Source organism: Notamacropus eugenii, chromosome 2 (assembly GCF_028372415.1).
Source record: "Notamacropus eugenii isolate mMacEug1 chromosome 2, mMacEug1.pri_v2, whole genome shotgun sequence".
In the NCBI taxonomy this organism is placed as follows: domain Eukaryota; kingdom Metazoa; phylum Chordata; class Mammalia; order Diprotodontia; family Macropodidae; genus Notamacropus; species Notamacropus eugenii.
Genome location: NC_092873.1, coordinates 494,937,053 through 494,961,650, shown reverse-complemented (window position 1 = coordinate 494,961,650; position 24,598 = coordinate 494,937,053). Strand labels below are relative to the sequence as shown.

General features: G+C 38.1%; 1 long non-coding RNA gene across 3 annotated transcripts in view; it reads left to right on the top strand.

Annotated features, from left to right (window-relative positions):
- LOC140529903 (uncharacterized) overlaps nucleotides 1-24,598 on the top strand; it is a 178,457-nt gene that overhangs the window by 70,253 nt on the left and 83,606 nt on the right. For all 3 annotated transcript variants that reach the window (XR_011975724.1, XR_011975723.1, XR_011975725.1), the window contains exon 2: nucleotides 13,883-13,981. This is a non-coding gene — a long non-coding RNA (uncharacterized lncRNA). The remainder of the gene's footprint in view (nucleotides 1-13,882; nucleotides 13,982-24,598) is intronic.

Here is a 24,598-nt window from a genome sequence, read left to right as displayed (position 1 = left end):
CTCATTTTGTAAGTCACCTCAGCGGATAGGATTATTTAGGAAGCTGGCAATTTTGAAGAAATCTGGATCTTTTTCAAGAGCCCTAGAAACACATTTGATGTGAATGTATCCAATGAAGTAACTAAATTCATAATTCTAATCACAGTCACTAATTTTATATATGTGTATGTATTATATATTATATATGTATGTATGTATACTGTATGTATATATATTAGACCCATGGTATCAAACTCAAATAGAAATGGGCCACTAAACTGTACATAAAGATCCTTGGCAGTTCCTTATTGACTTAGAAAACCTCAAATTAATGTTCAGTCATGTCAAACTCTTTGTGAACCATGGACTAAAACATACCAGGCCCTTCTGTTTCCCACTATCTCTGAGTTTGTCCAAGTTCATGTTCATTGTTTCCATTACACTATTTAGCTATCTCTTTCTCCTTTTGCCTTCAATCTTTCCCAACATCCAGGTCTTTTCGAATAAGTTCCATCTTCTTATTATGTGGCCAAAGTATTTAAGCTTCATCTTCACCATTTGACCTTTCAGTGAAAAGCCTGGATTAATTTCTTTAAGTACTGACTGATCTGATCTCCTTACTGTCCAAGAGACTCTCAAAAGTCTTCTCTAGAACCACAGTTGAAAAGCCTCAGTTCTGCAGCACTCAGCTTTCCTTATAGTCCAACTCTCATAGCCATACATTGCCATTGGAAAACCATAGCTTTGACTACATGGACCTTACATTTTAATATGGTTCTGTGCTCAGGAGTATTGTGAGTCACATGGTTGACCTCTCCATTGGACAGTGGAACTGGCCTTGTGTACATGCTCTGCATAAATACACAGATTTTTGCACATACATTTTCTAATACGTACATAGAATCATATATTTGGGCCTGGAAGGAATTTCAGAAGTCATCTGCTTTGACTCCCTAATTTTACAGAAAAGGAAACGGAGGCACTGAGTGGCTAAGTCATTTGCCCAAGGCCACACATGTAACAAGTAGCAGTTTAAGGATTTGAAATCAGGTTATCTGACTCCAAACCTTGAATTCATAGTGTCAGTCAGTCTATATTATGAAGTGCCTACTATGTACTAAGCAACTGGGGATACAAGTATAAAGAGTGAATTAATCCCTATTCACAAAGAATTTACATTATAGTGAAGAAGACACAAACACATACAAAATGTATACAGAACAAATATAGCATTAATAAATTTAAATATCTACCAAGGTGTTTAATACAAAATAGTTTGGGAGGGAGAGTATTAGCTGTTGGGGTAATCAGGAAAGACTTCTCATAGAAGTAAGTGCTTGAACTGTGTCTTAAAAGAAGAAAAGGACTCTATGAGATAGAAATAAGGAGCGAGTGCATTCCAGGCATGTGGGATAGTAAATGTAAAGGCATGGAGTTGGAATAGAGGATCACGTGTGAAGAACACAAGGCCAGTTTGTCTGAATTGTAGAATCCAGTCATCTATGTGAATCCTTCCTTTTACAGATGAGGAACCCCAAACTCATAGAGGTTAGGTAAACTCACCCCAGGGCACACAGCTAGTAAATAATAGAGCTGGGATTTTGAAACTGGGTCTTCTACAGACAAATCCAGTGCTTGTGCCTACCCTGCTGAAATTATCTTCTATCTACTTGCTATGTATCTTATATGTACCTAGTTATTTCCATGTTTTTTTCTTGAGTGGTGGGAGGTTCTTTCTGATATTTTTTGGCATCTCTAGGACTTAGCACAGTGCCTGACACGTAGTAGGTGCTTAGTAAAAGCTTGCCAACTTATTACATCTTATCAGGGGCACAGCTGGCATAGTGCACATGTTTGTGCTATGGTAGCTTTTTCCCAAGGTGATGAGAGTGGGGAAACAAAAGGGAGGGGGATCTCCACCAAGTGCCTTGATGCCTATGTAGGACCCTAGGCAGAACCATAGCTAAGAATGATTTACTGGAGTTTTGCCGCAAGGCACTGAAAAGTGTGTGTACTTCCTCCCTCTATGGGAGACTGGCCTGAATCCATACTTCATAATTCCTTATTGGCCCTGGATTATGGCCCTATACAATTACAATGTGATCATCTCCTGCTGCCTCTCACAAGCCCCAGGATGCCACCCCTTCCATTGGGGTAAAATGACTTGCCCAGAGTCATACAACCAGTACGTAAGAGACTTGAAACCCTGGTCTTCTTGGCTCTGAGGCCAGTTGTATGTCCACTACCTCATGTTGCCTCTAAAATCTAGAATCCAGAAATAAATTAGAAATCAGCTCCCCAGATACCACATTTCACTGAGAATGAGAATGATTTGCTCCTCTCATATCATCTTAGGATCTTGAACTAGAAGGGACCTTAGATATTTTCCAGCCCAATCCTCTTCTTTTACAGAGAAGAAAACTAAAGAGATGAAAGGTGAAATGACTCATCCAAGTCACACAGGTATTAAAAAGCAGCGGAAGGCTTTGAACCTAGGCCCCCTTACTCCAATGGTTATTCTATCATACCCTCAAATACCCAGATGAACTATGTGATCTTATCCATTTGGAAGTTCCCTCCAAAGATGCAAATGAATATCTGTTCATATTTTCCTATCCTATATAACTGTTGTCTATGTTCTCCCAAAAGTTTGCCACAGACATCCCATCCAACATACTGGAGACTTTCCTCAAGTTCCACCAACATCACCAGGACATCAGTGGGGCTTTTGTTATTCCCATGGCTTTTGACTGATACAGTGCTGATGAGAGTCAGTCAATTGGTTTGGTCCAGGTTTGTGTTCCTGTGAAGGCAATGCCAATCTCTGCAGAGTTTTGAATTGGATTGAAAGAAGGTTTAAGTTGATAGTTCTGGAAGCAGAGTTTCAAAAAGAGCTCCGAATTCTTTTCTGTACTGTCTCACTCCTCTGTCCCTTTGGCATTTCTATGGGCTGAACAATAGATGGTGTTGCCGTGAGTTCAGCATCACTGGTCAGAAGTTGTTGCTTTTTTAGAAGAATCTCAACAAATATTACTCTAAGGAGAACCTTTCCATGAAACTGATCAGAGGATCCATTAGATGGCATTATGCAGTTGTGAAAAATCTACCTTTCAGAACCCTTTTGAGGGTCATTGAGAAGGCAATGTCTTAGTAGAGTATAAGTGAGTCTAGTATTAGGTATTTTAATAATTTCTTTTAAAACACCTTCTTCAGAGGCATCTGTTCTTTGATACTCAGAACTGGGCAAACAGATTTATTAAGGTAAATGCCCCGAACATTTGCCAGAGGTGAATATAATACGTATATAGCATTTTAAAGCTTGGAAAGTATTTTACACATATGTTCTAAATTTATCATCATAACAATACTGGAAGGGAGGTGCTATTCTTACTATCCTCATTTTATAGATGAGGAAACAGCCTCAGAAGGGCTAAGTGATTTGCCCAAGGTCACACAGATATGAAACATCAAAGGCAGAATTTAAACTCAAAAATGGCCAAGTGCTCTATCCAGAATGACGCATAGCTGCCTAAAATCACCTAAAAAGAAGATGGTATGGACACTGAGGTATAAGGGATGAGGTGGCTGGTTACTGAGACAAACAAACAAGTAAACAGCTAAAGGACTGGGCATAACATAATCTTTGAGGTCAGATTTCAAGATCAACTGGCTAATCACAATTCCGTAGTTGGAAAGGGGACTGATTATTCTCATCATGAAAGTCTTTGCTTTACAAATGAATTCACCACAAAATTTCTTTAAGCAGACACCTATTATATTGTATTTCATGAGTGATTCAATTCTCAAAAACCAAACCAAACCAACTCTGTTCCCACTTCCTGCATGCACAGTTCTTACACTTGTATTATCTGCACCTCAACTTTAGAGATGAAAAGACCAAAGCCTTCTTTGTGGCTAGCTCAATTAGAATCATAATCTTAGAGTTGTGAAGGACGTTAGAGATCTGAGGTGAGGAGAGGGAGAGAAAGCCCTGGAAAAGTGTGCCTAAAGAATCCAGACTGTTTCTCTTTATTCCTGTTACAGACCATGAGGAGGAAACTCCTCCTCCCAAGAGTCCATTCTTCTGACTCTTCGTCACCTATCGCCTTCAGGGCAGCCCTAGTCCCTGAAGACCAGTTAAAAGCTGCCTGAGTCATCTCAGCAGTATGTGCTTCCTTTATCAAGGCACGGAACATGGGTCAAGTTTCATGGGAAGTACCCTGTTCAGCAAACAAGAGGTTCCCTTGGTTACCTCCGAGACACTAGCAAAAGAGAAAATCCGAAGGCTTAGGGGAAAGGAAACAAGACGAACTTAAATATAAAGTCTAAAGGGTTGTAGAAAGAAAAAAGGTGATGTCTATATTCTGTTGTGTCTAAAGTTAACATTCTCCCAATTAGAAAATACAACATGGATGACGCTGGGTAAACTGAGTCACAAGTACTTGGAGTTCCCAAAGGACTAAAGTAATTTCACTTTAACCACATCTGATCATTGTGAAGTGAACCCATCCTATATCTATTTGCACATATGGTGTCAATGGCAAGTAAACATCCTGAATGACCATTAGGATCATGGGATCACAGATTTAGAACTGTCAGAGACCACTTCCTCACTTTATAGTTGGGGAAATTGAGGCTCCAAGACATAACACAAGTAGCAAGGTCCCAAGGTCTCACAGGCAGTAACAGAGCCATGCCTCTCCTTATTTTATAGGACTTCATGAATTTTGGCAAAGTAAGAGGTAGAGAGATGACTTAGTGGAGTGAGTATAGACAAGACACTTAAACTGTCAGTGTCCCTGAGATTGTGTAATAGATGAGTTGCTGACCTGCATTGATCAAAAGATTTCCATATTGGATGTTATCTACACTAATGAAATAAACCCCAACCCCCCCCCCGACACACATACACATGTGCATAAATGCATACCTCAAAAGTCAAAGAGGTAGAGAGCACAAAAAATAAACATGAAAAAGAAATTAATACATCACCTTCCACAATGAGCTGTGTTTTTAAACATAACTATGTTCACTTGCAAGGCCTTCAGTTTTAATTAGTTTATCAATTACAATCAAGAGAATCAACAGCAGAGACACTCAGGCAAAATGCCCATTTATATAAAGAGAATTTTTTAGGTTTAAAAATTTCTAATTAGAAATAAGGGTTCCCAATTCCACAGATTGCCCTCGTTAATGGTATAAAATAAAGCTGCAGTTATATTGACATTGATCCTTTCTGTGTGCACCCATTCATACATTCTCAGGGAAAGGCTAATATGAAGGAAAAGGCCAATGGAAGGGGGGAGGTGAGGGAAGAGGGAAGCTGGTTCTATATTTTCATGTAAACTTTCGAGCTATTCAACATCTCCACTCTCATTAACCTGGGGGAAGAATCTGTGCTCCTGTGTGATGCCTGGGGAGCCCAGGCAGAATTTCCCAAAGGCCCTCAACGGTTTTGGGGGAGACAATTGCATCCTTCATCCTAATGGTTTCTGGCCCCTAATTCAGCTTGGATCAGGACCAGTCTTGCTGAACGTTGCAACGCTGTTCTGCCTGTCCCTTATCATGGCCCATACAGGCTTCCTGGCAACTCACAGGGCTGAAAACATTCCAGACATTCTTCCATCCAACTTCCCTCAAAAGGCTGGTTTCTTAGGATCCTGCAGAAATGCTGCCTGCCTCTTGTGGAGAGGGAGCTGAGTAATTCTTTCATCAGCATAAGGGCATTATATCACCTCCCCCTTTACTATAAAAGGCTTAACTGAAACTTGGAGCCTGTCAAGGCTCTCATTGAGGGTACATGAGGACATCCTGGGTTCATCGGGACATCAGAACATGATGCTGGTGCCACTATTTGTTTCAGGGGGCAGCAAAGGGCATGGATATGTTCCTGGTGCTCCTTGGTCAGTTATGTTCAAACGTCTGCTTCAGGAAAATCTTGCTCAAAAACATTTAGGAAATTGAGGATCAAAATTTTTATGGAGTGACAGATTTACCTCTAGAACTCTTTTCAATGTGCCTTTTTGTGGTAATACACACATATTATGTATATCTACACACACACACACACACACACACACACACACACACACACCCCTTTGGAAATGCACTGTATAATTCTCTTTTCCAGGGCTTTGTCCCTGTCTCTATCTCTACCTGTCTCTTTCCTCACCTCCTCATTTCTGTCTCCATCTTATCACCTAAGTCTCCATCTTAATATTTCTTTTTCTCCTCCTCTATTTGCCTCTGACTCTCTCTCTTCTTCTCTGTCTGTGTCTGTCTGTCTCTCTGTCTTTCTTCCCTCTCTGTCTCTGTCTCTTTCTCTGTCTCTGTCTTTTTCTGTATCTCTCTCTGACTCTCTCTATGTTTCTCTCTGTCTTTGTCTCTCTGTCTCTGTGTGTTTCTGTGTCTCTGTCTGTCTCTGTCTCTCTGTGTCTCTGTCTCTTTCACTTTCTCTGTCTTCCTCTGTCTCTTTTTCTCTGTCCCTGACTCTCCTTCCATCTGTTTTCCTCTTTATCTCCCCCATCTCTGTCTCTTTCCTGGTCTTGCCTTCTCTCCCCATCTTTTTCTTTGTCCCTCTTTCTGTGTCTCTCTCTTTGTCTCTGTATCTCTGATTCTTACTCTCTCCCCCTCCTGTTCTTTATCTCTTCTGTACATACCAGAACAACAGGGTTACATACCATCATGGGTTCACACTATTACAAATGAAGGGACAAGAATAGGAGGAGAAAAAAGTGGAAGCTCTTTCACATATGACTGCATCCTTTCACGATCTCCATGGATCATGGGGCATTCACAACCACCAGCAGGAGTTTGACTTGCCTGGAATCTCCCTCCCCCACCCCCTTCCCAATCCCAAGCCCTCTGCCAGACTATGGCACTCTGTCACATGTACAACCAGCACCAGCATCTTTCCCAGCAACACAAAACCTCAATGCAAAGACCTTCATGGAATTTCTCACTGTATCAGATGTCCATTCTGGCAATGTCCCTGTGTCAAAGGTTACATGCTCTGATGATAACCTAAATCTGTATGGTTATGACCAAATGGGGCTTCTTGTCAGACATTTCTTTTCAATGATCCATAAAATGCTGAACAAATTAGGGCCAGTCTATATTCAGCTTGTGACTATTTCGAATACAACTCAAGGTCATGGATGCCCCCTCAGTGACAGGGGCTGACTATCTCAGGGATTGTCTCATACTTCATATATATAGTATAATGTCTGGAAAACAGCCAATGCTATCTAATGATATCCCCTCTCCTTAACCTTCCTCTCTGCCTGTGAGTACCCTCCAACATAGTTTTTCTTCTTAATTTAAACAAAGAAATTTTTTAAATCTTAGCACAAGTATTGCTTAAATGAAACTGTCAGCCAGGTTTTCTGTAGAATATATCTGGCATTTCCAAATTCATAGGCCTCTTTGCCATCCTTGCCCAACAAAGGAGAGCACAGGAGCATCTTTGGCACCTTGTCTTTCGCCAGAGTTTGGGGTGTGCCATTGTGATCACAGATTTAGAGCTAAGAGGAACCCTCAGGGTCATCTCATGAAACTCTTTGATTTTACATATGGAGACACTGAGGCCCAGAGAAGTGAAAGGCCTTGTTGAAGTTCATATACTTATAAGTAACAAATCTGGAATTTGAGCCTAGATCAAAATCCCACCACTTATTCTATTGCCCCATAGGATACCTTTAAAAAATAGATTTTTATTGAGATGGTTTATGTTTACATTGCCTGAATTCTCCCCTGTATTCCTCCTCTTCCCAGAAAGTCATCCTTTAACATGGTGCCTGACATGCGTTACTGTTTTTTCTTCGTTTGATTCTTTGTGATCCCATTTGGGGTTTTCTAGGCAAAGATACTGGAGTAGTTTGCCATTTCCTTCTCTAATACATTAAGGCAAACAGAGGTAAAGTGACTTGACCAGGGTCACAAAGCTAGTAAGTGTGTAAAGCTGAACTTGTACTCAGGTATTCCTGACTCCAGGACCAGCGCTCTATCCACTGATCCACCTAGCTGCTTCATGTACCTGAAACAGAGTAGGTGAAATATAAATGCTTATTCCCTTTCCTTCCCCTTTTCCTTTCCCTTCCCATATAACAAAGTTTTTCTTTGTTGTTTTTTTAAGAAAAAAAAAGAAGAGAAAAACTCCAGTAAAACTGACCAGTATATCAGAAAGATCTGACAGTCTATGCAAAGTTCCTCACCTGTGGACCCCACCTTCCCCTTCACCTCTACAAGTGATTGGTGGTGGCATCTTTCCACATTTTTCCTTTGGCGCCAAGCTTGCTTTTTGCCATTATACAATCTTCATTTATAACTGTTTTGTGGTAGTTCTTCCCAATTACATTATTCTCATCATCATGGAGTTTTTTGGGGGAGGGGCTCTGTTTATTTCACTTATGTGTTTTTTTATGCTTTTCTGTGTTCATCATATTATTTCTTTCTTCTTATATTCTTATCACAGTTTATTTGATCATTCTCCAGTTGGTGGGCATCCATTTCATTTCCAATTTTTGTTGCCATAAAAGTGCTACTAGAAATATTTTGCTATGTGTGGGAACTGTTCTAATGATCGGTGCCCTCTTTGGGGCTATGTCTACCAGTAGAATCTTTGGATCAAGGGATACAGATATTTTAACTTTTTTTTCCAAATTTTAAATTACTTTCCAGAATAGTTTTTTTTCTTTACCAAATCACAACTCCACCAACAATGAATCAGCATGTGTTTTTTTCCCACAGTTACCTCAAAACGAATTCTTCCCATTTTTTGTCATCTTTGTCAATTTCCTAAGTACAAGGTAAGTACAAGGTATATCCTCAGGGTAGTTTTGACTTGCATTTCTCTTTTGATTAGTAATTTTGAGCATTCATATAGCTATTAATAGTTTGCAATTTTTTTTTGATAGTTGTTTGTTCCTGTCATTTGGCTATGTATCTACTGTAGAATGACTCTTGGTCTTATTGGAGCAACATTTTCTAATGCTAGTCAGAGAGCAGAGAAACTCATCTAGATAAACATTGGGTCTTAGAATTACCTCAAAATAGCATGGAAGATTTTTCAGAACAGGAAATCCAGCCAGTTCACAGTCGCCTTTTTTTATTTTTTTAATATTCCCCAGGGGTATTTACAAGGATCCCAGAGATGCCTAAAATTAGCTGACCCTGCTCAGCATTACCAAATGCTGACTCAAGATGGTGATACAATTAGTACTTGTGACCTCACTAGGCAACTCAGTCCTCCAAAATTGTTCTATGCAGGGAAAGCCCACACACAGCTTGGACAGAAGATATGAAAAGCACACTCAGCTAGTCTACCCCTTAGAAGGCTTGTCTCCCATTGATCTAGACCATGGTAGCCCCTTAAAATTCCATGAAGATGTAAAAACCTCCTAACTGGTCTATTGTACTTACTTAGAATTCTACATTATCAGTTGAGTAATGAAAACAACAAAAGTTGAACATTGTGGACAAAAAGATAGAGCTGGGTCTTGGGGTCTTCATAGACTTTGCAGTCAGAGGAAGCACAGGCTACCCCTGTGCCTTTTCTTTTCCCAAAGATATAACTAGGAACATTTTTACCTCTGCAAAAATAGATTTTTGTGGAGTGGGGAAGCAAGGCAGGAAGGAAATAAGCATTTCTTAATCCCTTACTATGGACCAGGCACTGTGCTAAGTGCTTTACCAGTGTTATCTCATTTGAACCTCAAAACAACTCTGAAAGAGAGGCGCTATTATCTCCATTTTACAGCTGAGGAAACTCATGTAAAAAGAGGTTAAGTGACTTGTCTAGAGTCACACAGCCTAGTAAGTATCTGAGACTGAATTTGAACTCAGGTCTTTCTGACTCCAGGTCCAGTGCTATTATCTGCCTAACTGTCTCTGCTAGTGAAGGAAATGTCTTTCTGACAGTAAAAGTGCGGAGAGAGTCCAATGGAGAGGGGTTGGGGGGGAGGGTATTGCAATATGGGAAGAGCAATAGCATGGAATTGTGGATAACATGTTGGATTTGGAGGCAGGAAGTTCTGAGTTCAAGTCTTATTATATAAACCTTGGTTTTCTCATCTGTAAAATAGAGGTGGCAGGACAGGCGAGGAGAGTATTAAATGAAGTCTGAGATCACTTATAGCTCTAGATCTGTATCTTATGACTTTTAAGAAGTGGTCAGATCCTCAGTTATTTGGCGGTTGAGAGGAGGAGAGGAAGTCCCATAAGAGAAGGGTAGTGGCAATGGGAAGGAGTGAGCCCCATGAGAGGGACCCAGAGCCCAGGGAGATGACTGAGCTAAACATTGCCATGACAAGTCCATGAGGAAAGGTGTAAGGGACTCAGCTAATATGAGAAGGAAGCATTCTGTCTACCTCATAAGACAGGGACCCCCTTCATGACAGTGTCCTAGAGCAACTCCCAACACCAAACCCTGTGTTAGCTGAAGCCTTGACGTATCCCTTGGATTAAAAAAATATTGTTGTGCCCTGCACTAATGGATACAGATGGGAAGCTGTGTGTCAGTTTATTCCAGATGATCAACTTATTAGAAACATTTTCAAAGAAATACTATGAGGTAGAACTACAGAGACATTCAATTTTACAAATAAGTTTTCAATAGCTGATCATATACAGAGAACTGTGCTGGCTGCTGGGGGAGATACAGATTTAAATAAGAGGTAGTCTCTAGGGGGTAATACATAAACACAAATAACTATAACAGAAAAGAAGCCTATAATAACAACACATTTATATAACATATTACAAGTTACAAAGCATTTTACAAGTATCTCATTTTATCCTCACAATAACTCTGGGATAACTTCTTATCCATAGATGAGGAAACCAAGACAGATAGAGGTTAAGTGACTTGTCTAGGGTCACACAGCTAGTAAGTGTTGGAAGACTGGATTTGAACTTGGGTCTACCTGCTCAGGTCTAATGCTTTATCTGCTGCACAACCTAGCTGTCTCTCTATATAAAAGAGAGATCTCTGCAAGATCTAAGGATGGAAAGATCATTTTACATTGAAGGGAAGGGGGAATCAGGGAAGGCTTCATGGAGGGGGCAGCTTTTCAGCTTGTCCTCAAAGGAAATGGGCAGGATTTCAAGAAAAGGAAAGAAATGAGGAAGGGAAGAAGTTTATTAAGTGCCTACTAGGTGCTAAGGACTATGCTAAGTACTTCACAACAGCAATGTCAAGCTTATATACATTTTAATCTGGTTCAGGTTGTACTTGGGTGTTTGGGGGACAAGTAGGCACCGTGACAGTAGGTGTTGTTATTAACCCATTTCACAGTTCAGAAAACCAAGGCAAACAGAGGTTAAATGACTTTCCTAGAGTTATACGACTAGTAAAAGAACAAGGCTGGATTTGAACTCGTCTTTTTGACTGAGGCGCAGTGCTCTAGCCATTGTACTACCTAGCCTCCTCTGGAGTTTAGGGGAGAGAATTATAGGTAAGAGCAAAGATATGGAAGTGGAGAAAGACATAGGAGGTGTACAATAGTCAATAAAGAACCCAGTTTGGTTGAATTAAAGCATATGTGGTATGATAAAAGGCTGAAAAGATAGAGTGGTGCTAGAGAATGGAGGCCTTGAATGCCAAGTCAAGGTGTTTGGATTTGATTTAGGAATCAGTGGAAAGCCACTAAAGATCTCTGAACACAGAGCTGGCATGAGCAGTGATCATAGTGAAGAAACAGCAACGTGAGGGGTGGCTCAGAGGGGAGAGGGACTGTTGATAGGAAGAAAAGCCTTGCAACAGTCCAGGCAGACGATAACGAAAGTCTGTACAAGGCTGGCTCCTTCTGGAGCTTGTAGATTTATTTGCTTTCATTTGCTGTAAAAACGTTTTTCTACCCCTAAGAATAAAGTTTTCCACTAAGGCTATGTCCACAAGGGGCAAAAGAATGAGACAATCCAGCCAATTCAGTTTGACTGTCCATTCATAAATGCTTGTTGAATGGATGAAGGAGTGAATGAATGAAGAGATTCAGTGGAGAAAATCAGCCATGATCCCTACTTGACTGGATTTATTAATGAGTCAACCCACGGGGTTGAACCAGTGGCTCCCAGTAGGTTCAGAGAGAACCCCAAGTCTGGCTCTTGACAATGGCTTCTGCCATGCCTCTTGGCACCCATTCTAGGTTTCCTAGAACCCTTACTTCCAGACTTGACTAGCCATCCTTGAGGATATGCTCAAGTCATCAGGTGCGTCTCTGAAGTATTCATTGCAGAGGTCAGTTTTCTGTAGGTATCTACTCTCTGGTATAGATAACCTTTCCCCATCTGTTTATTTTACTTCCTGGCTTATTTCTTACTCCTAAATGACTCGTTCAGTGACAGAGTCAAGCAACTATGCATCATTGAATTTCTATTTCTGTAGCCTCCTCACATGAAAGCCCCTTGGAATGTGGGATAACCATTTTTCTTTGGTCAGAACATACGGTGCTGTGTTCCTAATTTAACTTTCCTTCTCATTCATCTTGTGTGTGTGTGTGTGTGTGTGTGTGTGTGTGTGTGTGTGTGTGGTTTTTTCCTTGTTTATTTTTAAGGGAATTTTCAAGCTTTTCTTTATTGATAAATGACACAACCAATAATTGAGAACAGAATGGCACGATGTGCCAGAAACGTGATTTCCCAATGAGCTCTTAATGGGAAGAAGAATCAGTCATGGAGAAATTAACTGCACTTTAATTACGAAAGAGCCAAGTTTACTCTGGGGCCCAGTGACAGAATGAGAAGATGTTTGCTTCTAAGCTACTGGCCAGGATTCAGCTTAGGTTGGTCTGGAGTTACTGTATAGGTTCAGTCCCATTCCTTTCACAATCACCTGCCTAACAAAGTACCCTTTGTAGTGCCACTAGGTTAGATCCTTTGTTAAAGCAGAATACCCAAAATATTTTACTTTCCCCTCAATTCTTCAAGATCTGCCTCTTCCATGAGGCTTCCCTGATCATTACCCTTCCTTGTGTGCACTTAGAAATGATGTCTCCCTCCCCTGACACATGGGAAGAGCTAGGATTGAATGCGCATGCACACCCTTGCAGGGACAGCCCATTGATTCTTATGGGCATGCCTACACCTGGCACCCAGAGTATTCTGTACCATATTAGAACACTTCATTTCTAGGATTAGCGTTTTTCTTTCCTTTTTCTTTTTCCTTTTTTCCTCACCACCTCAACAACCCATACCCAATTTCCTTTTCCTTCTCTAACCTCTAACATTGTCTTACCAACTTCCCGCAGCCTTCTCTTGATTATCTACCTTGTCTTGACAACTACTTTTCCTTTCTTGTTAAGTCCAAGTCTCCCTTCTTTTTCAGTCCCTCTCCTCTTTAAAGCCTTCTCCTTAAGCTTGATTTTTTTTATCTCCTTCAACTGTAGCCCTTTTCCTTTATTGTCTTCCTTTAGCCTAAGGTCTTTCCTTCTCCTTCTTTAACTTCTCATCCACCCAAATTTTATTTCCGACTTTATCCATAATTCCAAAGATTTCCATTTATATGCATTTATTTTTACTCCCTTCTCTCCTCCCCTTCCCATTGCCCAATTAAGAAAGATAAAGAAAAGAAAAGAAAAACCTTGCTATGTGACTTGATTACTTCCTTTTCTGGTTATACATTTCCTAGATGACGTCCTGAATGTCACTTCTAGTCTGTAAAACATCTTTGGAATATGCTACAAGCTATGTATATCCAGCATATGAATCTCCATTACTTTTTGATCACCAGCAATTTTCCCCCTTTGGAAATTGTGATGTTCCATGGCTTCCAACCATATAGCATCACTGAGAGAATAGTGGTGTAAAAAGATGGGATTTATGTCAAGGAGATGCTTGGGAACATTAAAAGCATTGAAAACTTTATAAATGCAACCCAACCCACTTTTTTCCTCCCATTCAATCTTAGGTCCAGTCCCCTGTCTATGGGAGATATCCAAGATGTATGCACAGATGGACTCACTCAATTGGCTGCCCATTCAACTTTATGATGCATTCTAGACAAAAGGTAATTTTTATCTATTTAGATTTGCTTGTGTAGATTTTTAGATGGATCTCTTTTGAGAGATCATAGATTACATTAAAGAGGCTTTGTGGTGTTCTGGGGTTCAGTGAAATAAATAAACACAACGTCTTTCAAAATAGTACTATCTGGAGGACTTCACCTTCTTTAAGGAATCTCTTCTTTTTGACCTCTTTGCCACAGATCTGTCCTATGACAGTAGCAAACTTCTTTGGCAAGAATGTGTCTTCTTGTTTTATGTCTCACTTGGTAGTGATTATCAGAGTAGTGGTTAGCAAGTTAGCTCTGCAGTTACATCTGCCAAGGACTTGTCTGATTATAACATAAACACGGGAGAGACTTCTAGATTATATTTTGCTCTTTGAGACAAATTTTTCCCGGTAATCTCATTCATTTCCAGACCAGCTTCTCAGCATCTTCTCACCACAACTTATCCACACTAGTTCTCTGAGTCTTTGAACTCTGATTATTGAGTTTTCACCTTATCTTGCCCAGACCCAGACATTCACATCACTTCCTAGACATCTCTATACCATGTTGCCATTAACGTGTCTCTCTTCTCCTTCTCAGCTCACTTTTGTGTATTAGAATGGAAGTGTTTTGAGGGCAGGGATTATCTTACTTGAATGTCTAGCACTTAGGACAAAGCTTGGCACATAGCAAATGCTTTATCATTCTGTCATGATCAACAAATAATAAATATAGGGAAATCTTATATTCTCTACATTTTTCATTTTACAGAAGATATAGTCATCTGTAGAGAATTCTTTGGAAGGCATATTTGTTTTTTCCAATATTTTCTCTCAAAAATAAGTTATAAAATAAATTATTTTAAAATAAGTTTCTATTTCTTACAATATCACAGTTATCTCAAGTATCATTCTCACTTCCTCTCCCAGAGAGCCATCTCATGATGCAGAGTATTTTTTTAGAGAGAAAAAAATCAGCACCAACTTATCCATACATTGAAAAAAGTCTGAAAACACATGAAATATGTAACACTTCCAACCTCCACTAAACAGTGGACTGGGGGGGTATCCTCTCATATCTTTTCATTAGAGTCCTGCTTGATGTTTATAATTTTGTTGCATTTACTTTTGATTTTTTGGTGTGTCAGTCTTTCCTTTACCTTGTTGCAGTTACCGTGTATATTGTTTTCTTGACTTTGCTTTCTTCATTCAGCATCAGGTTTATATACATCTTTCCATGCATCTCTGTATTCAGCACACGCATCATTTCTTACAGCACAATCATATTCCATTACTGTACCACAATTTGTTTATCCATTCCCAATTGAAGGTTGTCTATTTCGTTTCTAATTCTTAGCTTTCACAAAAAGTACTGCTATAAATATTTTGGAGTGTACAGGGACTTCCTTCTTAGTAATGACTTCCTTGGGGTATAAGTGTAGTAATGGAGTCTCTGACTTAAAGGGTATGGTAATTTTAGTTGCTTTATTTGCATAGTTCCAAACGGCTTTTCAAAATGATTGCATTATTTCACAGCTCCACCAACAATGTATTAATGTACTAATCATTCCATAACCCCTCCAGCAATGATTATTTCATTTTTGCCAATTTGTAGGGTGTGAGGTAAAATTTTAGGGTTGTTTTGATTTGCAAATCTCTTCTCTTTGGTGTTTTGAAGCATTCTTTCAATGTGGTTGTGAATATTTTGCAATTCTTGAGAATTTGAGAACTTTTTAATTCATCCTTTGACCACTTGTCTATTAGGGAATGGCTATTAAGCATACATATTTATTAATTGTTGATTAATTTATTTATCTTGGATACTAAACCCTTATCAGAGAAATTTGATACAAAGATTTTTCTCCCTTGGACCACTTCCCTTCTTATCCTAGCTGCATTAATCATGTTTATACAGAAGCTTTTCAGTTTCAGGTAATCAAAGTTATCTATTTTGTCTTTTGTAACTGCCTCTTATCTCTCATTTGGTTAAAAATCCTCTCTCATCCATAGCTCTTACACACACACACGTATATATAGTATTTGTATGTCTGTCTGTATGTATATATATATGTAGATAATCTCTCTTTTTATAGTCTGATCTTTATATTAAGGTCACATATTTGTTTAGGCTATTGAGTAGTATGGTATAAGGTATAAGTTCATTTCTGCCAAAGTGTTTTCCAGTTTTTCCAGCAGTTTTTATCAAAGAAAGAGGTTTTTCCAAGGTAATTTATGTTTTCTACTTTATCAAATACTGGGTTATTGAGTTCTATTGGTTCTGATTCTTCCTTGTCTAATCTGTTCCACTGATCTATCTCTCTATTTTTTAACCAGTATCATATGGCTTTGATGACTATTGCTTTATAATACGGTTTGAGTTCTGGAATTGCTATTTCCCGGCTACACACACACACACACACACACACACACACACACACACACACACACACACACACACACACCCCTCTCCCTGCTTCTTTTCACCATTTCCTTTGACATTTTAGATCTGTTGTTTTTCCAGATGAATTTTGTTACTATTTTATCCAGTTCTATGAAGTACCTGTTTGGTAATTTGATTGGTATAATATTAAAAGTGTAAATTAATTTTGTTTGTAGTGCCATTTTTATTATATTGGCGTAGCCTGCTTATGAGCACTAAATACTCCTTCAGTTATTTAAGTTGTTCTTCATTTTAAGGAACTCTTTGTAATTGAATCTGTTCAAGTCTTTTCTGGCTTTGATAGGTTGATCACCAGTATTTTATGCATTTTCTATCTTTTTGGAATGGGATTCCCTTTTCTTATTCTTCTTGAGTTTTGTTATTATATAGAAATGCCATTTTACAATTTCTATTTATTTTGTTTTATTTTATTATTCTATTTATTTACTGAGGATTTCTTTCGTAGTTTGTAACTTTGCTGAAAGTACTAATTGCCTCAATTAGTATCTCTGATGATTACCTAGGATTTTCCAAGTAAACCATCATATCATCTGCAAATAGAGATAGTTTTATTTCCTCTTTACCTATGCCCTTAATTTCTTTCTCTCATCATATTGCTATTGCTAGCATTACCAGAACTATATCAAAAAATAACAAAGAGTGTGGACACCCTTGCTTCACTTCCATTTTTATTGGAAAAGATTCTGGTATATCTCCATTGCATATGGTGATTTTTTTTTTTTTGGCTTTAGATAGATGCTTTTTATGTTATTAAAGAAATTCCATCTATATCTATACTTTATTGGGTTTTTAGCACAAAAAAGTACTGTACTTTGTCAGAGGGTATTTCTGCATCTATTGATCATGTGATTTTGGATGCCAGTAGCATTCAAGACAGGCAGGGAGATGAGTTAGTTTAGGGTCAGTGAGTGTCATTTCATGGGGTTTTTTTTTAATCTTCTTTTGAGATTTGGGAGGTTGTGAGGATTAGAGAAAATTTCTAGTCTTCCATCTTGCTCCTCCCATCACCTAGAACTTTTCATATTTTCATCCAGAAAACTCATGTATAGATAATAATGATAAAGTTTTTACAGAGTCAAATAATTATTTCATTGACCTTTAATGACATTACTGACATCTGTGATTATTTTCCAATTATTTACTATCTTTCAAATACCTTGAGAATAAATCTCCTAATGCCTTCAAAACTGTGTCACCTCCTACATGAATTTCTCCTCTGATTCATCTTTAGTAATATGTACTTTGCCATATAGTGCAATGGACTCTGAGATTTTAGAATTCAAATGTAGTACTTTCATTATCATGGACAATAAAAACAGATTGCTGCACAAATATTAACAGATCTGATTCATTTTTCATCTGTTTGTTATCTTTTCAGTTTTACCCAAAAACTCTCTTGGGGTGATCTGGCTTAGTTAGGTCTTCTATCAACCTTTCAGAAAACTAATTTCCTTCTCCACAAGTATTCATAGTTCTGTAAAGTTAATAGAGACCTTAATTGTCCATCATTCTCCTCTAGAATTTTTTTTAAATGATTCATTTTATTGATGTTTTCTGACTTTGCCTGATGGCAGTTCCTTCCTTTTCACCTCCCACCACTGGAGTGAACATTTTGTTTTTTTTTTTATAAGGAAAAAAGTTTAATTAAAACATCCTATATGGTGACTGCATCTGCCAACATATACAACATTCTGCCCTAACAGTCTGCCGGCATCAATGCCATAGGGAAGGAAGTGAATTGTGATATCTGTTCTTCATTACAGGAATTGGTTTTTCAGTTACTCACAGTTTCTTAGTAATCTTTTTATTACACTGTAGTCATTGTGGGGATTGTTCCTTTGGATCTGCCTATTTCCCTCTTATTAGTTAACATGTCTTCCCGTATTTCTTGGAATTCTTCCTATTCTTCATTCTTACTATACAATAAAATTCCTTTGCATCCACATTCCATAGTTTTTTCACTATTCTCTAAATGATTTTCAGGGTTTTTTGGCAACCACAAAAGTGCTGCTGTTATGAATATTATGGTGTATATTGTACCTTTGTGTCTATGTATGACTTCTTTTGGGGTATTATTTGCCCAGTAGTGGGATAACAGAATCAAAAAGTGTGGATAGGTTGGTCACTATTTTTACACAATTTTAAATTTAAATCCAGAATGGTTGAAATTGTTCAAAGTTTCATATATGATATATTTGTGGACCTCTCTTCTATTCTTCCAACAGTTCATTTTTTCATCATCTTTGTCAATTTGTAGGGTGTGAAGTAAAACCTCAAATTGCTTAAAATTGCATTTCTCTCATAATTAGTCATCTGAAAAGTATCTTCAAATAGTCTTTTGTAGTTTAAATCTTTTTTGGAAAATGTTTATATCTTTTGAGTTTGTGTCAATTTCTTATATAATTTGATTTCTGACTTTTATTGGTAACATTTGGTACAAATATTTTTCCTATTCTACAGTTTTTTCTTTTTATTCTGTCTTCAGTAAATGTATTCATGCAAATGTTCTTTGATTTTATGAAATCAAAATTATTAATTTAGTCTTTTATAATTCCCTCTATTCCTTGTTTTGTTTAAAAAATAATTCTCCATTAGCCATAGATCTAAAGAACATATATGCCTTTATTTTCTTCTAATCTCTTAGTGATGAGACCATTTCATATATCTACTTGAACTTATTTTTGTATATAATATAAGATGTTGATCTAAACCTAATTGCTGCCCAATTGCTTCCTAGTTTTCTCAGCAGTTCCCATCAAGGAGATGGTCCTTCCCCCAGTAATTACGTGCTTAGTTTTAATCAAGCACTGGGCTACCACTTTTTATTACATTTGTTTCTTGTTCCTGACTTTTTCCAGATGAGTTTGTATTCCTAAACTGGTGTTGCTTCTGCAATTTTCTGCTTGGCAACAAAATCAACAGTTTGTTTAATACAGTTTCTGACCTCTTCAACTTTCCACAACTTGTGGAAGTAGTTATACCTATATATTTTTTTCCTTTATTAATTTCACACTTTTGGGCCATCAATAGTTTTTCTTTAACTATCTTTATCCTGTCTTCAAATCTGGTGCTGATTCTGACCTTTCTTCTAATGAGTCAATGACCTGACTGAAAAGAGATGATCAATAATCAATCATTTTCCTGCCTCCTAAGATAAAATCCACTTGATTTGTACCTTTCATTAATCCATTTCCCATTTTTCAATATCAGTAGTTAGAACAGGTGAGGTTGGAGCTGTTGTAATTTCATACAGTGTCTTCTCTTGTCTTTGAAATTGACATTAGTTCCATCTAATTGGTCTGACTGTACATGGACAGTTTGGAAATGATTGATCAGTATACATCAGGGACTAGTCATTTCCTGTCTTGGAAAGCTGGAGTCATTTGATTTGCTGAGGTTTTTTTTCACCCATTTCTCGACATCCCTGAATGGAATTACATTCCACTGGGAGGAAGTGAGAAAAATGTCATCGATATTTACATTCTTCTACAAGTATCTTACACTTCTTATTTGCATAGAACAGATGATGAAGGAAATTTAAAGTCCATTGAACCCGCATGCTATTCATGCCTGTAGTGTAAAGGCACATGAGATTGTTTTCATCAGGGCATGGGGAGGAAAAATTCTGAGAGAATTCTCATGGAGGATCCTAGTGGATAATTTGTTTCTAGAGATTTTTGCTTATTTTGCTTTAACAAAAAGATCTAACTCAGTGGTTCTTATAAATGATGTCTTTGTTAGGGAAGTGATTGTGAAAGGAATAACTCAAGTGCCAGCAATGGGATTGAATCTACTAAGTAACTCCCATAACTACAAAATGCTAACAACTTTCAGGACCCTCAGACCTAAGCTGAATATCAGCCAACAGCCTCAAAGAGAACATCTTCTCATCGCTTGTTGCAATAGTCTAGGTTTGAGGTTTTATAATTAAACTCATTGTCTTCTTGTCTTTATTCTTTTAAAATATTTGGTGTTAGTTTTTTAACACCAACTACCTAACAAATCAGTATTCGGCCTGCACTCGCACAACAGTTGGGGGACTGATTCTCACATTAGTTATTTACCTGATCATTTTAGGAAAAAAGGAAACAAGTGTTTACCAAGAGCCTACTATGCGCCAGGCACTGTGCTAAGCCCTTTACAAATATCCTCATTTGATCCTTACAACAACCCTGTAGGGTAGGTGCTATTATTATCATCCCCATTTCACAGTCAAGGAAATTGAAACTAGGAGACTTGGTCATGATCACATAGCTAGGAAGTAGGACTGGATTTGAATGCAGGAATTCTTGAATCCACGCCCAGTGATCTATCCACTGTAATACCTAACTGCTTCTATTAGTAACCGTTGTTTCCCATTCGTTAAGTGTAGCACCCAGAGCCCCTGTCACTTATGGGCCCCTTGAAAGCTATCCCAAGTTTTAGGTACTTTGAAGGTCAGAATCCTGTTGGAACCATAGTTCTTGAACCCTCAAAGATGTTTACTAGCTGTCCTGTGGACACAGTTCAAATATCAGAGTAGAACACAGTAAGAGAGAGTGAAACTGTGTATGGATGACACATGGAGTATATACCTATGAGTAGCACAGAGCTACAGAATACTCATGTGCCCAATGTGGCCGAGCTGTTGATATTTCCTGTTGATATCATCATCCTATTCTCTGCTGGGTCCACTCTCCACCAGGCATTGCCCTCTGATACTCCCTGCTTAGCATTGCCTCTCAGCTGCTTCCTACTAGCTGATTCATCTACATTACTCCCCACTGAGTATCAGAACTCAACTACAGCTGATCTTCAACTGTCTATCTCCAGGCTCATGATTAGGCAGCTAATATAGTGCATAGAATGCTGGACTAGGCGTCAAGAAGAACTTGTGTTTGAATCCAGCCTCGGAGCAGTTGTATGACTCTTGGAAAGTCACTTAAACTCTGTCTGCCTCAGTTTCCTCATCTGTAAAATGGGAATAATAATAGCACCTATCTCCAAGAGTTTCGAGGATGAAATGAGATAACATTTGTAAAGCAATTTGCAAAGTTCAGAGCACTATATAAATGTGAGCTTTTATCATCATTATTATTTATTATTGCCATTATTATTATTACCTAGTACCCTATCCACTATCCACTAGAGATATTTTGGTTAGTGAACCTCTCCCCTGCAGGGAGGGCTATAGCTGTTTCAGCTAACTCCCAAGGCCTTTTCTTTTATCCTCTTTATTGTCTTTGGATGGATCGTTTGGATTGTTTTTATTGGACCCACCTGCAACTCTGCCCTACGTTCACAGAGGGTGTTCTCCAAAGTTCTGTCCTCCTGGGGAGGACCACAATCTTCCGCAATCAGTTCTCTCAGCCAATGGTGATGAAGGTCTTCCCCTCAACCAGGCCTCTCACAAACAGTAGCAGTTGGCTACACCTGCTCTTTGAATTGTTCCTTTAAATTTCCCTCACTGTCTTCTTTCAGTTTAACTCACATCGGGCATGATCAAAAATCCATTTTAGTGCTTAATTCTGATCATATTCTCCTTTGCTGAAGCTATTATTTCTAAGGCTTGATTTCCATAAACAGAAAAGATACTACAATGAGGAAACTGCTTTTGAACTTTCTCTTTCATCTGTCTTTGATCTATGTATATGAAAAAGACAAGGCTGACTGGAGAAGACTAAAATGGTTGGTGTCTTTTACTTCACTTCCTGCCACCTCCTTAGCAAGATATCGCAGCCTGCCATCATTTGACATAAGACATAGTCAATTCAATTTTGGGGTTCTTATTCTTGAAAAAAGTATTTGAGGCATGCAGCTATAAAGCTTTGGGGTCATTTACTAACTTTTGGTCTCTTTCTTGAGCCACATCTCCATAGATAGATAGGTAGGTAGATAGATAGATGTAGATATAGCTGCATATATACATGTGTGTATATATATATGTATATATGTACATATATATGTACACTCATAGATATAAATGTGTATATATAATATATAAGTAAATATAATAAATGTAATATTTTCCATTCATTCCTATTCCCAGACATGCATTGAAATCACTGAGAATGAGTGTACATGATCATGTAAGTTCTGTTACTGTTATTGAAAGGAGTGTGTCAGTCTACTTCCCTTTGTGTAACTCTGTAACATTGGTACATCTGTTTATTAGGCACCGGGAAAGGATCTCCCATTTAGATTGCCAGCAGTTAAATTAGTATTTATAGACAGACCAGAAGTCTTCTTACTCAGGAATATTTGGTCCCTTTTCAGCTACTCTGCTACTGTCATGGCAAAAGCAGAAAAGCTGAGACACAAAGGAATGGGAATTTTTTTTCATTTTTCTTTACTTCATGGCCTGCCATGATTAAAGACCTGATCATCAAGTGATGAGGTTACTGGTGATGAGCTCCTCTATATTAGCTAGGCTGGTCTTGGAAATGATGAGCTCTAGATCTTGATGCAACCTGCCAGAGCTTGCTATGCTGTCAAAGCCTTTAGGAACACTGCATGTCCCTGTTTCTATAAAAGGGTTAATTTGAGAGACAGTCTCATGTGGCTTGGGGTCAGAAAACCTGGGTTCAAATATATTGGCAAATAAGCTTTCCTTCTTATTAACCATGGGATCAAAGGCAAACCACTAATCTCTCTATGTACCAGTTTTCTCATCTATAAAATGGGTATAATACCTTACCTACACTTTCATCCTCACAAGGTTGTTGAAAACTGTTAGGAACTATAGATATGAGATAAATCCACTGTTCTTGTTGTTAAAAAAATTAATTCCCTCAGATTTTTTTTTTTGCCTCAAAAAGGAGTTATTTTAATTCTACCATTAAATTAGACTCTTGCTAAGAAGGTAGTTTGTGCTAGTACAGCTGACCAACCAACCTCTTCTGTATATTTGGCAACACTGAAGTAATACATTGAGCATGTGATGCAATACTTTCTATTCCCTGAAATGGGCAGAAATTGGGAAGGGAAATTGACGAATGATGTGTAAGAAATGCTTTTTCTCTGTCCTTATATAACGAGGGGGAAATAGCCCAGTCCTGCTCATTCTAACATCGCTGGAGTAAACAGTTTTGAGGGGGGAAAAGTAGACCTCGAAGCTCTTGGGACTGGAAAAAGTATTCCACAGTTCTTTATTTTTCCCTTCTGTGGGTTTGTTCTGTAAATCGTGTGTGAGGCAAATATGCAGAACAGGGATGTTCAGCTAATTACTTGTCCTCAGATATTTGGTTACCCACTCTAAATAACCCACATACAGTAGCATTCATGTAGAATGAAACTCTGACCTTTAGGCAGGATTAACTGTTGAAGACTCTTGTTTCATCAATTAAAATTGTTTTATTCCAATATTTGTACTTTTCCATTTAGAATAAATGCATGCTCTTCTTTTGTGGTAGCATATAAATATCATGGAATTTTTATGATTCAAGTCCTCATCCTTCCTGGGTTAGGTTAGATTTATACCAATATTAATTTTCATGATTACTCATCTGTTATCCTTTAGAGCACTATAGAAAGAAATGTCCTTACTTCTCTGTTTCAAGTCTTAATTATCTTTTTTTTTTCACAAGAGTCATGCCTCTGGATTTTTCTAGTAGTTTAAATTAGGGGGTAGGAGTGAAAGTAGGGCTTTTTTTAAAAATGATTCTTCACTCTCAAAAGGCAGATATTACAAGGTGTAGAATCATATGTGATCATTAGAAACGACTGCAAACATTTACATTCCTACTATGTAAAAGATACTGTTCTGGGGCTAGAGATACAAAGTTAAATTAAATAGTCTCTATCTTCAAAGAGTTTACAGTATGTTAGAAAGATTATAACATGCACCCAAATTTTTACAAAGTTATGGAAGATACGAAGCACATGAGTAATTGATAGGATTATGTAAGCTTTGTGGAGAAGGAGGCCCTTGATCAGGAGGACAAAGATTTTGAGAGATGGAGAGGAAGAGGTAGGGCATTCCAGGTCTGGGCAAATGCATGGAAGTAGGAGATAATACATTATGTTTGATTGGAATGTAGCATCCATGAAAAACTTAGTTTGTTGTAAATGTGGAAAAGTAGGTTTGAATCAGATTGCAGAAGGCTACACCAATGCTAGGCTGAGACATTTGTATTTTACTAATAGACCGTAAGTAATTTGCTTCCAGTTAGTAGCTGTTTCATTTTTGTCTTT